Source organism: Pongo pygmaeus, chromosome 8 (assembly GCF_028885625.2).
Source record: "Pongo pygmaeus isolate AG05252 chromosome 8, NHGRI_mPonPyg2-v2.0_pri, whole genome shotgun sequence".
Taxonomy (NCBI): Eukaryota; Metazoa; Chordata; class Mammalia; order Primates; family Hominidae; genus Pongo; species Pongo pygmaeus.
Window position 1 is genome coordinate 115,452,076 of NC_072381.2, and position 17,549 is coordinate 115,469,624.

Genomic DNA, 17,549 nt, shown 5'->3' on the forward strand with positions numbered 1-17,549 from the left:
CATAATGATGCTTTGTCCTGTTGCTGTTGGGTATTTGTCAGAAGAGTTGGGGCAGGCTGCAGCCCAAAGTTCTGTTCCATGCCTCATCAGTTCCGTGCCTCTGTGTTCTTTCTAGAGTTGGTGACGTGAATGGTGAGTTGAACTATAGGAGAATTATTGTTGTTCATTGAGGTCCATGTTCAGCAATTTTTTTTTTTGCAACTGGGGTCTGTCTGATCTTTTTTCTCCCTCACGCACTGAGTTTCTCTTTGTACCTGAGTTTTAAATGCCTTTGGAGTGTTTAATTATTCACTGACTGAAGTGGGCATGTGGAGAGAGAGAGGCTGTGCTTTGTGTTATCTATACTCTCTGGTGTGTGGTCATGCGTACACTTTGGGTGGACACTCATTTGGTGCAAGCAAATTGAACAACTGCCTCTGTTGAAATCAAAGCTGAATGTTGAAAATGGCTAATTTCTGTAAGGTTTGCAGGGGTGACATTGTGTCATCCTTTTTGAACTAAGACTTCTTAGCATCTCCTTGCTTCAGCTTCCTCCTTTTTACTTGGTAGTAATTGGATTTAGCTGTCTTCTAACTTCATAAGGATGTAAGAATAAAGCACAGATGTGGTATCATAGCAAAAAGCACTAGCCTGGGAATCAAGAGACTGTTTTCCCTCTTTGGACATTAGTTTCTTTACCTATACAATTAGGACTTTGGGTTAGCCTCTTCTAAGATCTTTTCTAGCTTTGAGTACCCTAATTTTCTTTGTAAAGACACATGACTATCCCAGCAATGCTAAAGGGAATATACTAGAATTGAGAGAAAAATGTTTGGATGTTAACTCATTCATTCTTATAAGTGACATGAAAACTAAAGCTTTACTTTAAGAAGTTGTGTCTGTCAGGAATTTTGAAATTTACTTTTTAATATCTGAGTAGTAGAACTAGCTATATAAATCATCTCATCAGCATTTTCAAGTTGAAATTAGGCCAACCTCCTGCCACAAGTGTTTTCGTGGACCTTTCCTTAAACATTGGCTACTCAGTGTACAGCTATTAGTTTTGTAGCCTTGGGTAAAAGTGGCTTTCAAACTTTTTTCAGTATATTTTGCATCATGACCCAATCATGACACACACGAACCACTTTACATCTCTGAAATAAATTTCTCTTACAACACAGAAAACGCTATTTTCTGTTATGTTTCATTTCAAAAAATATTGGTTACAATGTACTGTCCCTTTGAACTTTGGAGGAATACAGTTAAACTTAGACTTTTACAGTTATGCTGGAGCAAAGCTTGCCAACGAATTTGCTGTTAAATATTGAAATTAGAAGATTTTTAAATAGATTTTTATTTGGAACTTTAATAGAAAATCATAGTTAATATCTCCAGTAATACTCTATCTTTTCCTAAGTACATAATATAAAGAAACTGGAATATTTTTTACCAAGCCCTGTGCATCTGCCCCTCAATCTCCTGTTTACTCCAGTCTGCTATACAAGCTTTGTCTTATTTATGCATACCCTATTAGTGAGAACTAATACACATACCATGACATGAAAAGCATTGAGAAGGCTTTTCTAGAGAACTAGATATAATGTGTCATGTACATTAGATATAGAGTGTCAAATTACCATTGATAAACCCTTTCTTTATCTTCATCACCAGAGTTGTCTCCCAGAGCTCCATGGAATTTCCTTTCTCTGCTTTAATGTACTTTTAAAAGGCAGTTTTACTAAAAAATGCATATGGTAAAAAGATAAAATAATATAAAAGGGCATGTGACAAAATGTTTTTCCCACCCTAATCCCTCAGCCCCACTCCCCAGAGGGGAATTTATTTTTCAAAAAAATGACGAGAGAGAGAGAGAGAGACAGAGTGTGTGTGTGTGTGTGTGTGTGTGTGAGATCTACCTGAACATCTTTTTAATCCATATAAAATTATACCATTATGTATCTACTCTTTTCCTTTTTTTTTTTTTTTTTTTGAGACAGAGTCTTACTCTGTCGCCTCGGTTGGAGTGTAGTGGTGTGATCTTGGCTCACTGCAACCTCTGCCTTCCAGGTTCAAGCGATTCTCCTGCCTTAGCCTCCCGAGTAGCTGGGATAACAGCTCGGCTAATGTTTGTATTTTTAGTAGAGATGGGGTTTCACCATGTTGGCCGGGCTGGTCTGAAACTCCTGACCTCAAGTGATCCACCTGCCTCAGCCTCCCAAAGTGCTGGGATTGCAGGTGTGAGCCACTGCACCCAGCCTACTTCATTCTTTTTGATGGCTTTATAGTACTTTATTGTGTGGATGGATGTACTGTAACTCAGTTATTCCTCCTTTGATGGATATTTGGATCATTTCCAAGTTTGTCCCATCCCCTCTCCATCAGACGTACTTATGCTATCAGTCTTCTCCTACCTCCGTTTTGGGATAGAACCCAGAACTCGGGTACTATAGGGAAGGTATAATAGTGCTGTGTGGAAATAGAAAATTCTCTCACCAACTTCTATGTATCAGACTAGGGCTCCAAAAGTAGGCCGCACTATCCCAGGCATTCATGGGTGGTGGGGGTGGGTAAGAACTGCCCCTGGAGGAAGTCATTTCTCCTCAGGGCAGTGAAAGAACATTGGGTTCAAAGTCGGGTAACTTGGATGTGGTATTGGGGTGGGTCACCTGACCTCCTTGAATCCTCAGTTTTACCATCTATAAAATGAGAGATTGAAATAGATGAGTTTTAATGTCCCATCCAACTTCAATATTTATGTAGTATTTTTGTTGGAATATTGATTTAAACTGGATAACCCAAATTATATGAAGTTTCTCGTATTTAAATTAAAAACATCTTTTGTATATATTGTGTGGTCTGTAATTTATTTGACCTTCCATATGGCCTAAGCTATTTTAAAGTTTAAGAATGTAAAAAAGGAAAGTTGAATATCATTCTATATTTTACGTAAACTATCCTTTTCTAAAAAGTCAATTTCAAAAGTATAAAACCCATTCCAGAATTAAAAGCAAATCCTTTTTATCAGGCTTGAATACTTGAGGAAGAAGATTGTGAGGTTGTGTTCGTTTTTAAAATGGATCCTTATAATTTTCAGTGAGTCCAACCATTGAGAAGTAATCCTAGGGCTTTGAAACTTGGCTTCAGGTTTCTTGTTTAAACTGTTTGTACATTCTAGCCCTTTAATCCATCTCCTTGTTTCGTTAAATGCTAAAACTGACATTACTTAACATAACTAAAGTTTTCAGATTTGATGCTGAGGAAGCTGCTTTAGAGGTGAACTATATCCTGCCAGCAGAGTTACAAAGTTACATGGCAAAGTTATAAAGTAACAAAAGCAGTATTTTTGCTGTATCACACATAGGATATTTAGCATTGGGTAGCATTGCCTGTTTCACAGTTTTAGTTTCATAATTCAATCAAATGACAGCTGTTCTAAAGATAAAATGATGTAAGGACTTCATTTGATTTGTGTAATTACAACTGGAAGATAAAAGACATTTTCTTGGCCAGAAGGTAGGAGAGTTTGTATGTTTGTGTGGTGGTTACCTTAGTTTCTTGGCAGAAGGCTTATATACCTTGCATATACTTTTCTATAATCTGAGATATTATTTATTATTCAAATAATGCTAGATAATTATTAGTATTCCTTGTTAATTTTCATACACATTTTTTGACATACAATTCCACTTAGCAAAATGTATAGAAGACCTTCTAGCAGCCAAGCACTGAATTAAATGCTGGGAGTACCTAGGTAACTGAAACAGTCTTGCTTAGTATCCTCTAAAATGACAACTGCTCCTGTTTCTTGTGTTGTTGGAGCTTTCTAATATCCACTGGTGATTGGAGCTAAAAAAATTATTTAAATTTGAATCTGTGAAAATAGATGAAAAGTATGTTTTCAGTGTTTAAAAAGGAGGTCTTAATGTCTTAGTACAGTGTCAGTTACTTTGGAGGCACACTTCTGTATGAGGCTCTGCTGGTGACACCAGTTTCTCACTAATTGAACTCTAAGTAATGCTGTGGTGCTTGGACTAATTAATTGAGCCTAAATTTTTGTCTACTAAAACATATCTGATGTATGAAAATCTGTTGCAATTATTGTGCTTCACATATTATGATTTTTTAACAATTGCTTGTATGAAACCACGCTTGAAAATGGTCACCCACTGTTTTGAAGATACATCCTGATGGCTTCTTTGTCGAATTACCCCATCCATTGTGGCATGTATAACTAAGGAAATTCTTCATAGTTAGAAATATACAGGATGCTGCTGTCTACAGGATGTTGAACAAACTTTGTCTAAAGCATTTGAAACCATTTTAGGAAAACAGTCCTATGGTAGCAAAATCAGTCAAATAGATTGTAGTTTGAGCTGAAACAGACATTTTAAACGAGAGAGGGGGAAGTCTCATTACCCTGGTCTGTTACGCAGTCCCAGAAGGCACTGCTGTTTCTCCTTTGGAGCCCAGCATTTGGCTAGGGTCCTGTGACACACAGTGGGAATTCACTTCCTATCAGGAAATGCTGTTTTTCAATGTATTATCTTGCTGAGACAACCACAGTGAACAATAGGCTATTAACGTTTTAGAACAACAAGTGTCATGACTAAGCCAATATTTGCTTTGTTTTGAGTATCACTCTAAAAAAAAAAAAAAAAGCTTTGGCTGAGCTTCAGAATACATTTGACCATCAGTAACTGTTGGGCATAAAAGTCATGACAGTTAAAAAGATCAGAAAAAAAATGCTTTAATAGTGGTTATGACCTTTTGCAGGCTTAGCTTACTCTACACACTTCCTGTCCTTAGATGAGAATGAATTATTTTAAACATACCTTTTGGGTATGAAAAATGTCCATTTAAAGACCTATTTTGAGTTTTGGAAGCCATGAATTCAAGTTCTATAAAACATTAAACTGTCTTACAAGATAGCTTATTCGGTTTACTTCTCTACACAATTATTAATAAACTGGAAAGTCCTTAAGGGCAGGAATCAGAGCTGTGCCTTAAATAGTCTTTATAACCTTTTCCTAACACCTGAATTAGCATTTGCTGATTGATTGGATCAGTAGTTTCTTTGGTGTTTGAAGATAACATTTTTGTATCATTATTTGTACCTAGTCTCAAAACATGGCGGTAAATATAGATTTTTAGAAATTGCTCTTTTTATGTATGTATTTACTTATGTTAAGTATTTCCAGATACCGATAATGCTCTTCTCATATCTTCACACTTTTTTTGTGTAATTACTTTTCAATCAGCTTAAGACATTTCATATTCAGGTCACAATATTCTTTACCTCAACCATCTTGGATACTTGGCCAGTCTTATCAAACCACGAATAGACCAGTTTTCAGAGTTTGCTCTAGAATCCCTGTCCTGGTTTATTCTAAGACAAGTAGAGAATGGGGGTATTATGAGTCAAGAGCCTTACTCACCTCAGTGAGTTAATAAACCCTTATTGAGTAACTCTAAGTGGACAGTAAAGAAAGGAAAAAATGTTGACCCAGTTACTTGGAGCCGACAGACTTACTCAAATAATTAAAAGGCAATACAGACTATGATGAAGTGCTTTGAACACTGAGGTTGCGGGGAGAGCTAAGATGGAGGAACTTAGGAAAGTCACCATGGAAGGGGTTGGCTTTTGAATAAGAATTCAAAGTATGGACAAATATTGGATGGATGGATGGAGATGAGAGGGGAAAACAGTCCAAATATATGAGATATGATGAGCATCCTGGCTAACACGGTGAAACCCTGTCTCTACTAAAAATACAAAAAATTAGCCGGGCATAGTGGCGGGCGCCTGTAGTCCCAGCTACTCGGGAGGCTGAGGCAGGAGAATGGAGTGAACCCGGGAGGCGGAGCTTGCAGTGAGCCGAGATCGCGCCACTGCACTCCAGCCTGGGCGACAGAGCAAGACTCCGTCTCAAAAAAAAAAAAGAGAAAAAGATGTATGGTGAGCAAAGCAACAATCGGGGATGGCTTTTTTTTAGGAAGAGTCATTTCCCTCTAAACCTAATAGGGATAGACTTTGAAGTCTTTCCTATCGTTTTTTCAGGGCCTGAATTTTAGAAGCCCCAGGCTGATAGCTAAGTATTTTTTTAAAGATGGGACTTCCTGGATGCTTTTTTATTTCCTTGGGGGAGGGACTGAGGAAATGGTGTTTTTGGAAAACTATAGTAGTTGGCTTTGTGCTTCTTTGTTGCAACCAAGGATCCCAGGGTTGTAGTACTCTTACTACCTTTTAAAGGTTTAAAATAACACTTTCTAGCACTTTACAACTTGACAGAACCTTTCCTAGACAATAGAGATCAAAAGTAGACACAAAATATTTACCAAACTCTGGAGAGCTACTTAAGTTACTAAGCTCCTCATAGATAGCTTTTTATTTGACAATAAAGTACTTGATGTAGGCTTTAAGTCCAGCTAAATAGACACTATAGAACTAAGCTGTGAGTCTAGTCTTTGTGAGCCTCAGAAAAACAAGAGTCCTACTTCAAGCTGGAATTTAAAATATAGCAAGCAATTTCAGTGGACCTTTTAGGCATGTGTGAGTGGGCACAAAAAACTGAGTCATGAAGTTTACTCTTCCTGGTGAATTACCATGAAAGCTTGAAAGAAAAGCACTCTCATTATTTTAAAATAGTAAAAATTGTTTTAGATTCTTAGGGAAATAACACCAACAAAATGTTTTGTATATTAATCATGAGCACATACCTACAAACCCCTTAAAATCAAGAAATTGTAACATGAGGCATTACCTGGCTTTTTAAAAATAAAAGTTAACAGTTTATTTAATGTACAGTAGCACCTGAAATATGCTTAAAATTGTGCTTACCAAAATCTTTAGTTAAATTTCTAAGTGCAGTTCGTGTTTTAAATTTTTCTTATATGAACAGATCATATGGTCTACAGTCTTATGTATCTCATTCTAATCTAGATAAAGTGAAAAGTATTGGGTAAGATAAATTGAGGGACTTGGGACACGTCACTCTCTCTTAGGATCTGTTCTACTTTTCTCCATATGAGAAATGAGGTAGAATAAGATTTGATAATATCTTACATCCTTTTAAGCTCTAACACACCTTTAAATTCTAAGGATACTATTCGTCATTTGGCTCTCATTAGGTAATATCAGGGAAAACAACTCTTCTTGTTGGAAGAGTTCTTATTTGTATTTACAAAGCAATGTTGTTTCTCTACGATCCTAACAAAGGTATGAAAGTTATTCTTCATTGTTTTAAAGTCTGCATTTCTGTTGTTTTTGATAAACTTTCCTCCATAAATTAAATAGTTAATTAGTTTAATGTTTTCTCTTTTTCCTGAATTTGATATTAGACTTCTCAGGTCTTTTTCCAGATTTTCTCACTTTTTATTGAGAGTTCAGTTTCCAGCAGTGGACTGGAGACTTGGGTTGTTGTCTCTTTATCTTCTCATTATTTCCAGTTTCTTCATGTTAGAAATAATTTTAATTCCCCCACTTTTTTTGATATGAATTAGTTTGGTGTCATAAAATATCAGTGTATGCATACATTTTTAGAATTCTTATTCATATCAACTAGGCCTACTTTTCAAAGCTAAATCCTGTTTTATCAGCAAACAGCCTAGACCTCTTTAAATGCACCCACAAGCTTGCATAGCAGTTAATGTCCAACACAGTTCAAAATGAAATAATGGGGCATATATAATCTGGAGACCAGGATCTAAAGAACTTTTTCTAAAGTTCATAATAATAGTTTAGATTACATTTTGTTGAAGATTTAATTTGGTGAATACCCAGGGGATTTTACTGACTGGAATGCAGGTAAACAGTCAGGAGCAGATTCCCAGACATGGGCGATAGGAATGAGTCCAGGTATGTGAACAGTCAGTATGAGTGAGATTCAGTAGGTGTCAAACTGTAGTACATAGGCAGAGTTTAGGGACAGGGAATTTTTGGCAAAGGGTGGTAATTGGTAGAAGTCCAGATCGAATCAGTACCAGGGAGATCTGCAAGGCATCAGAGATCTACTGCCATATGCAAAGATGTGAGCTATCAGGTGACCTCAGGGAACAGTGGCAAATGATAGAAGGGTCTAAGATTGAGACGTGGGCCCTAGAGTTCAGGCATAGACCTTCAATTGTAAAAATATTTGAAGTTACCTGATACAGAAACAAGAAAGTGAATTAGGCTGCTTGAGAGTGAGTGGAGTGGCTCACAGTTTAATGATTAAGAAACAGACTTGGGCCGGGCATGGTGGCTCACGCCTGTAATCCCAGCACTTTGGGAGGCCGAGGCAGGCAGATCACCTGAGGTCGGGAGTTCGAGTCCAGCTTGACCAACATGGAGAAACCCCTTCTCTACTAAAAATACAAAATTAGCTGGGCATGGTGATACAAGCCTGTAATCCCAGCTACTCGGACGGCTGAAGCACGAGAATCGCTTGAACCTGGGAGGCGGAGGTTGCAATAAGCCGAGATCACGCCATCGCACTCCAGCCTGGGTGACAAAGAGCGAAACTACGTCTCAGAAACAGAAAAAGAAAAAGGCTGGGCGCAGTAGCTCACGCCTGTAATTCTAGCACTTTGGGAGGCTGAGGTGGGCGGATCATGAGGTCAGGAGATCGAGACCATCCTGGCCAACAGGGTGAAACCTCATCTCTACTAAATATACGAAAATTAGCTGGGCATGGTGGCACGTGCCTGTAGTCCCAGCTACTCAGGAGGCTGAGGCAGGAGAATCACTTGAACCCAGAAGGTAGAGGTTGCAGTGAGCCGAGATCATGCCACTGCCCTCCAGCCTGGGGACAGAGTGAGACTCCATCCCCAAAACAACAACAACAAAAAACAGGCTTGATATGGTTTGGATTTGTGTCCCCACCCAAATCTCATATTAAATTGTGATTCCACGTATTGGAGGTGGGGTCTGGCAGGAGTTGATTGGATCATGAGGGTGTTTTCTAATGGTTTAGTACCATCCTCCTAGTGCTGTCTCATGATAGAGTTCTCACAAGATCTTGTTGGTTAAAAGTGTGTATGTAGCACTTCCTCCTTCGCTCGCTTGCTCTCCTGCCACCATGCAAAGATGTGCTTGCTTCCCCTTCACCCTTCTGCCATGATTGTAGGTTTCCTGAGGCCTCTCCAGCCAAGCTTCCTGTATAGCCTGTGAAACTGTGGTAAATTAAACCTCTTTATAGATTACTTAGTCTCAGGTAGTTCTTTACATCAGTGTCAGAACATCAGAGTGGGAACAACTGCAAGACTGACTTGATGCTGAGATGCTAAACTAGTTTCTTAGGGTTTCTCATAATCCAAGGGTCCCAGAGCCTGGCATGAACCTGCAAGGTGTGGGTTCAGTGGTCTCCAATGTGAGCAGAATAGCAGAAATGCAGCATGTATGTACACATGGCAAGAAACCCACTCGCCTTAGAAAGTGGCTTTTATTTTTTTTTTATTTTTTTGAGACCGAGTCTGGCTTTGTCGCCCAGGCTGGAGTGCAGTGGCACGCCATCTCAGCTCACTGCAACCTCTGCCTCCCAGGTTCCAGCAATTCTCCTGCCTCAGCCTTCCAAGTAGCTGGGATTACAGGCACCCACCACCACGCCCAGCTAATTTTTGTATTTTTAGTAGGGATGGAGTTTAGTAGAGATGTTGGCCAGACTGGTCTTGAACTCCTGACCTCAAGTGATCCACCTGCCTTGGCCTCTCAAATTGCTGGGATTACAGGCATGAGCTACCATGCCTGGCTCTGAGCAAGTGGCTTTTAAGTCCACCCTTGCTTAAGTGAAAATATATTCTGTAGTATTTTATGATTTAGTAACTGCTTTAACAGTGTTTCCGCTATGATGGAAGCAGTAGAGCCTGCTGCATCTTTAATTTGTGGTTGGCCTTCATTATGAATCTTCAGTTTTACAAAGAAATTTTTGTTCATCTGATGTGACAAGAATGTTCATATTTTTCTTGCTTTAGATTTCCTTGGAAACACTGACTGACAGAGTAGTTGGCAAAGGTCATGCCATTGTGGAAAACCAGAATGTTGCATTGTACTTATGTATATCAGATGTCTTGTTCAGGTTAGTGTTTTGACGATTTGTTATTTCTGAAGAGCTGACATTGATTCTGCAAAGGTGTGCTATCTATTCACACTGTTGATGGTAAAATGCTTTCAAAAATAGATATTAGGATGGAAATTCCTTTGGAACAGTATATGTGTTAGTTTCCTAGAACTGCTATAACAAAGTACTGCAATCCCGGTGGCTAAAAACAACAGATCTATTCTCTTACAGTTCTGGAGGCCAGAGGTCCAAAATCAAGGTGTTGGCAGGATTGGTTCGTTCTGAGGGGTCTGAGGGAAAAATCTATTCCATGTCTCTCCCCGGGCTTCTCATGGTTCCCAGCTTGCAGCTTGGTCCCTAGGCTTGTGCTGCATTGGTTCAATCTCTGCCCTGTCATCACAGGGCTTTTTTCTTCCTTTGTGTCTTTTCTGTTACTTCATGTCCAAATCTCTCTCACTTTCCTCTTATAAAGATACTGGTCGTTGGATTTAGGACTCACCCTAATCCAGTATGATCTCATCTTAATTTGATCTACAAACCCTGTTTTCAAATAGGCCACATTGTGAGCTTCAGGGTACATGAATTTTTAGGGAAGACACTATTCAACCACTATAGTACAGTAGTATGGCTGAATGTCAATCTTTAGATCTAAAAGGTGATTCATTTGGAAAAGCCAGTTTTTGACAAATCCGTTTTGAGAAACAGATTTCTGAAATTGATAAAAATCGCTTTTTGTGAACTTCCACTTAAAACCATTAACCAATTGCTAAAGTGGCAGGTTATAACTAAAAAGTATTTTTGAAAGTAATTTTCAAGTACCATTATCTGTGCTTAATAAGATGCATTTTCATGGCACAATATTAGGCATTTCATAAATAAAACAGATCAAGTTGTGATGATCTTGAAATGTTCCTTAGCAGCCAAAATCGGAAGGCAGAAACTCCTCCTTCAAATCAGACGGCTTTGCAGTTGCAGTGTGTTGAGTTACCTACAGTTTTAGGATTGACTTTTGCAGCTGTATTTTATAAGTTATGAAAGCCAAAAGTCTTTAGCTTGAATATCTGAAATAGTAGATCAAAATGAACTTTTGGTAATTATACCCTGTGGTTCTTTAATTTTTTTGTGTATTTTCCTCCAATTTTTAAAATAAGGAACTTTGTCTCATTTTTTTGTGCCTTTCCATCCCTTGCTTTCCCCCACCGTGGCACGTCACAATGACTGTATTAGGAATGGAACACAGAAATATAGTCCATGGTAACAAATCAGGTTCCTAGACTAGCCTTTTCAGTGCATATTTATTTTGCAGACTCAGCTCATTTTTAATAATAAGCTTTGTTGGATTATTTGCATTTCTTCAGTTAAAATCTAATTTCAGCTTGTGAAATAGGTAGTTGTAAGGTTGGAATTTGGGGAAGTCAAATTTCCTATATTATTTGTATTTGAATATTCATTTTAGAAAAGGTCCACTGAGATTTGTAGAGTGGGTATGCAGTAACGTATGAAGTATGTGAGAGTTGATGTTTCTTTAAAAAATAAAAATAAAAATAAAAATAAAGCTTTTTGCCTAGAAAGACTACCAAATAAGAGTCAAAGACTTAAGGTATCTCCTGAAATTGAGAGCAATGAGTGTTTATTTAAAAATAATAATTTCTAGTGATTCCTCTTTTTAAAACCTCTCATTTATCATGAGCTGTCAAGTTCTGGATAGTTTCCTGGATCTCAGTTTTAAAATTTTCTCTAATAGCAGGGAACGCAACAGAAACTAAATGTCTGAGACGCACATCTAAGTAATCAATCCACTAGTCTCTGTCGGCTTTCTCTAAGGAAGGGGTTGGGATGTGGGGTGGGGAACCCTTCTTTTGTTTCTCAACCATTTTCCAAAACTCCATGTTGAGGACAAATGGTGACTAAGGGAATATATATAGAATGTTCATCATATTTTGTAGAAAGGAGAGTAAAGGCGCACCAAGGCCATGTGTCTTTGGGTTCTGTAAGATACTTGAGGGATTGCCTTTCTGTGGTTGATTGTTTTACTCATTTCATAGGAATATATATATATGTACACACACATATGTATATATGATATATGTTTATAATATATATGATATATGTATAAAATCAGTTTCATATTTACTTTTCCAAATGGTTTATGTTGGGAACAATTCAAGTTAATGTTAGATAATGATTAATGATTGAGTTTGGACTTGAAGAAATACTTTCTCTGAACTTTCTGTACATGTTTTCAACTTTGTAACCCTGCCCCTTGTATGGCCATTGTAATTGGTAAATTTGACCTAATTATAATAAAGATTTTTATTTCAAGTTACCAGTGAATGTTATTTTCACCTCTACCAATGTCTAAGCAAGTAACTGCCTCTCTTCCTCTCCCAACCCCCACCATCACAAGTACAGAAATCTGTTTGCCTCACTGTTCCTTGTAACAGGTAACATAGATCAATAAAATACCCTTCATCATTAGTGACACAGAGGTTAGATTGATCCTCATTATTGTCCAACTCTGTCTTTAGTCTTTGAATCACCCTGTTGAATGATTATGTTGACATAACAAGCACCTACTTGACTTTGACTTTCTTTCTTTTTTTTTTTTTTTTTTTTTTTTTGGCAGACAGAGTCTGGCTGTGTCGCCCAGGCTGGAGTGCAGTGGCGTGATGTCAGCTCACTGCAACCTTCACCTCCTGGGTTCAAGCGATTCTCATGCTTTGGCCTCCCAAGTAGCTAGGACTATAGGCATGTATCACCACGCCCAGCTAATGTTTTGTATTTTTAGTAGAGATGGGGTTTCACCATGTTGCCAAGGCTTATCTTGAACTCCTAAGCTCAGGCAGTCCGCCTACCTTGGTCCTCCAAAGTGCCGGGATTACAGGTGTGAGCCACCATGCCCAGCCCCTACTTGACATTTTTTAACTTACTGTTCTGCACTTACATTATGAACAATGTGTGTGTTATGACTACATCTAACTGCTTTGTTCCAATTGTACAATCACAAGGAGACTCATGTTTGCTAAGAGTTTATATTAATTCATATTATATTTTTATTTATAAAACAAAATTTGAAACTGAAACACCCTCTTAGCTGTGGCCTCCAATTGACACTTATTTTATCTTTTTTGAATGACTGCTTAGTCAGACATCAACTTCCATTAAGTACAGAACATTTAGTACCACAGTGGGTTGCTGTTACTATTTTATTTTATTTTGTTATTGTTGTGGGGTTTTTTTCCCTTGACCTTAAGTTGGGTTTTAAACTAAGGCTCAGTCCTAACTTTTACTAAACAACTATAGATTTATTGTTTCCTGGACTTCATATTGAGGTTTAGAATTTAGTTTTATTTTAAAGATAACAAGTCATTTCAAAAGAACAAAAAGGGGGTTCAGGAATTTAAGAATAATATGGATCAATCTGACAATTCCAGCAGCAGGCCAGAGAGGTAGGTAGGTTTCCACATGTGTAGGTTTGATAGCCATGGAAGACTTTGTGCAAATTTTATTGCTACTTTTAGAATATTTACTATTTCCATTTTGGTGTTGAGTATTGTGATCATATAATATTTTCATCCCTCCCCCCCCAAATAAAGGCAGTGTTCTAATGGCTGGATATATCTCTAGGAAATGATAGTCCTTTGAGCCATCTCATCTTTTTTGGCTAACTCCACCATGCCTGTTAAGATCTATAACCATGAGTAATTTCCTTATTTGTGAGAAGAACCTTTGGTAATCTGAGACAAATTTATTAAACCTCAGTTTTTATACTACAAGACTACAGTAACTAAAACAGCCTGGTACTGGTTCGAAAACAGACACATAGACCAATGGAACAGGTTAGAGAACCCAGAAATAAAGCCACACACATACAACCATCTGATCTTTGACAAAGTCAACAATAACAAGCAATGGGAAAAGGATTCCCTATTCAGTAAATGGTGCTGGGATAATTGACTAGCCATCATATGCATAAGATTGAAACTGGACCTTTTCCTTTCACCATATACAAAATTCAACTCAAGATGGATCAAAGACTTACATGTGAGACCTAAAACTATAAACTCTAGGAGAAAACCTGGATTTCATGATGAAGTCTCCAAAAGCAATTGCAAAAAAACGAAAATAAACTAGTATGACATAATTAAAGAGCCTTCTGCACGGCAAAAGAAACTATCAACGTAGAAAACAGACAACCTGCAGAATGGTAGAAAATATTTACAAACTATGCATCCAACAAAGGTGTAATATCCAGAGTTTATGAGGAACTTAACCCAACAGGTAAACAACCCCATAAGAAAATAGTCAAAGGACATGAACATCCACTTCTCAGAAGACGTACACACAGCCAACATGCATATGGAAAAATGCTCAACATCACTAATCATCAGAGAAGTGCAAATCAAAACCGCAGGGAGATACCTTCTCATACCAGTCAGGATGACTGTTATTAAAATGTCAGAAAATAACAGATGTCGGCGAGGTTGTGGAGAAAAGGGAACACTTATACACTGCTGTCCAGCCACTGTGAAAAGCAGGAGGTTTCTCACAGAATTTAAAACAGAACTACCATTCAACCCAGCAGTCCCATTTACTGGGTATATACCCGAAGGAATAGAAATTATTCTACCAAAAAGACACAAGCACAAGTATGTTCATTGCAGCACTATCCACAATAGCAAAGACATGGAATCAACCACCTAGATGTCCATAACAGTGGTCTGAATGAAGAAAATTTGGTACATATATACCTTGGAATACTATGCAGCCATAAAAAAACATGAAATTATGTCCTTTGCAGCAACATGGATGCAGCTGGAGGCCATTACCCTAAGCAAATTAACACAGGAACAGAAAACCAAATACTGCATGTTCTCACCTATATTGGTAACTAAACATTGAATACACATGGACACAAAGGTGGGAACAATAGACACCCGGCCTACTTGAATGGGGAAGGTAGCAGGAGGATGAAGGTGGAAAAACTGCCTATCAGGTCCTCTGCTCACTTATTTGGCTTATGAAATCATTTGTACTCCAAACCCCAATGCCGTACAATTTACCTATGTAACAGATCTGCACATGTACCCCCTGAACCTAACATAAAAGGGGTGGGGAAACATTATGTTGTATACTTTAAATAAATACAATTTATTTTTTAAGCTGAAAAAAAACCCCTCAGTTTTCTTATCTATAAAGTTGGGAATACTGGTCGCCTTTTCATAGAGTTGTGAAGGATTTTTCTTGGAGGCTGGGGAGACAGAGTCTCACTCTGTCACCCATGCTGGAGTGCAGTGGTGCAATCTTGGCTTACTGCAACCTCCACCTCCTGGGTTCAAGCAATTCTCTTGCCCCAGCCTCTGAGTAGCTAGGATTACAGACACATGCCACCATGCCCAGCTAATTTTTGCATTTTTAGTAGAGATGGGGTTTCACCATATTTGCCAGGTTGGTCTCCAACTCCTGACCTCAAGTAATCTGCCTACCTTGGCCTCCCAAAGTGCTGGGATTACCAGCGTGAACCACCACACCTGGCCAGAGTTGTAAAGGATATTAAATGAGATAATCTGTGTAGAGCATAGTACCTGGAATTCTGTGATTGCTTTAAAATGTTTCATTAAATTACTGATTTTGTAGTTTAGACATGTTTATGTATACATGCATCTCTATTTAGTATCTATATTAGACCAATTTCTATTACCACTTATTTCAGTTGGTGTATTATACTTGTCTTAACTCTTTAGGTCCCAACAGAATCTTTTTCTGAGGTTTGTTTTGTTTCATAATATAGCCCTCAACTCTTTTAATATGATGCTAAATTATATTAAAGTGAAACTTAAATACAATTTATTATTACCCAGAGCACAATCAATGTCATTTTGTTAATAGCTTCTAATTAAGTCATAGTGGTCATCTGTCAGGTAAAGAGTTAAGACTTCCTATATACTGATCAATAGCCAACGTAGTCTCCTTTTCAGATGGACTTGAGCCAATTTAGTGGTCTGTACCTTGCATGTAGTTCCTTTTTGTTTGGAACTCAAAAGTTGTGTGGAATGTTCCATGATATTTTATTATACCATTTATCTGCCTACTCATTGAGCTTCTTGGTCTGCCCATCTCCTAATACTCTTTGTCTTTATGCATCTTATTTATATGTTTTGCTAAGTACTGATGGCAAAGATACTAAGTGTCTTTATGGTGTGTGGGGGTGTGTGTGTATGTATGAAAAATATAAAGTTATGTGAATGTGGTCTTTCCCTCTATCTCAAAATCTTATTGTACTATATTTGCCTATTTTCGAACAGTGGTTGACCACAGGTAACTGAAATTGCAGTTAAGGAGGGGAACTACTGTATTGATAAAATGTTAGTGCTTTTTAATATTTAATGACGTAGTTACTTAAAACTTGTCCCTTTGGTATTTAGGTCAAACAAACCACCATTATACAACTACCCCACTTGTACATCTATTTTTCTGTGCATGCTAGGCAAACGGACCATTAAGTCTATTACAAGCACTAGAATTTTAGCTATTCTTAATAGCCTGTTCCTCTCAGTGAATGGTATTTATAAAATACATACATAAACATGGCGTGATGGGTCTGTTTTCTTTCTTATATTTCATTGAAGGAGTAAATTTTGATTATGGGGCAATCTGGATGACATGGTAATGCTAATAAACATCATTATTATGATTTTATAATATGATATTTGAGCAATGTAACTTTAAAAAAGTCGCTCAACACCACTGAATATAGTTTCCTCTCATCTGTAAAAAGTGATCATTGAATCCAGTCTGAAATATTTCAAGAGAAGCTCATATAAAATCAATAGCCTTTTAGGAATAAGAACCTAGTGCTTTGTGGGATAATTAAATTTTTCTCCATTTGCGCACTTAGTGCCATCTGTATTACTCAGTGCTGCTCAATGCCAGGTTCATTTGGGTTTTTTCTCCCATTTTTCTTCATTTTTGTCTATTTCTGCTTTAAGTTTTCAGATCTGTCAATTTCCATGTCAGTTGTATATAAAATTTTGGCTAGCATTTAAAAGCAGCTCATGTCTTTTAGAACTTAAAATGAAGAAAATTTCACTAGTGATCTAAGGATAGTAGCTTGTCATAGTTTGTGTAGGGTCTAAGTTGTTTTCTAGAACTTCAAATAACTTTAAAATTTCATAGTAACTTTCATCAAGAAAAACTAAAATAGCATTTGTTGTTTTGTTTTTTAACCAAATATGCTGCTTTGTGGTCTTGGCATATCTTTGATTATTCTTTTAAGTGTGGAACAACAGGTCTGGTTCTTGAAAGTACAGCCATCTCTTTGCTTATGCTAAAGAAAGCTGTTCAAACTGCCAAGAATTTTAAGTTTGGAAAGATTTTTTGTAAGTAATAACTTCTTTTCAAAAGATTGTTTTTACTATTCCCAGCCTAGAAATAATGCAAACCAGATTTATTTGGAAGAAGTTGTGATATAGTAAAGTAACTTAATTCAGCCCCCATTTATGGAGTTCTCTTCCATTGTGAGGACTACAAGATAGT

At 37.5% G+C, this 17,549-nt stretch overlaps 2 protein-coding genes across 24 annotated transcripts in view; one reads left to right on the plus strand and one right to left on the minus strand.

The window, feature by feature from the left end:
* LOC134740129 (uncharacterized) overlaps window positions 1-17,549 on the minus strand; it is an 89,756-nt gene that overhangs the window by 70,696 nt on the left and 1,511 nt on the right. The gene's annotated exons all lie outside the window — the stretch shown is intronic.
* ADD3 (adducin 3) overlaps window positions 1-17,549 on the plus strand; it is a 127,654-nt gene that overhangs the window by 70,600 nt on the left and 39,505 nt on the right. For 2 of the 23 annotated variants that reach the window (XM_054437041.2, XM_063670249.1), the window contains exon 1: window positions 9,927-10,031. The exons of the other annotated variants lie outside the window; for them this stretch is intronic. The gene's annotated coding sequence lies outside the window, so the exon portion shown is untranslated. Of the gene's footprint in view, window positions 1-9,926; window positions 10,032-17,549 lie in introns of those variants that run through there. 23 annotated transcript variants of the gene reach the window in all.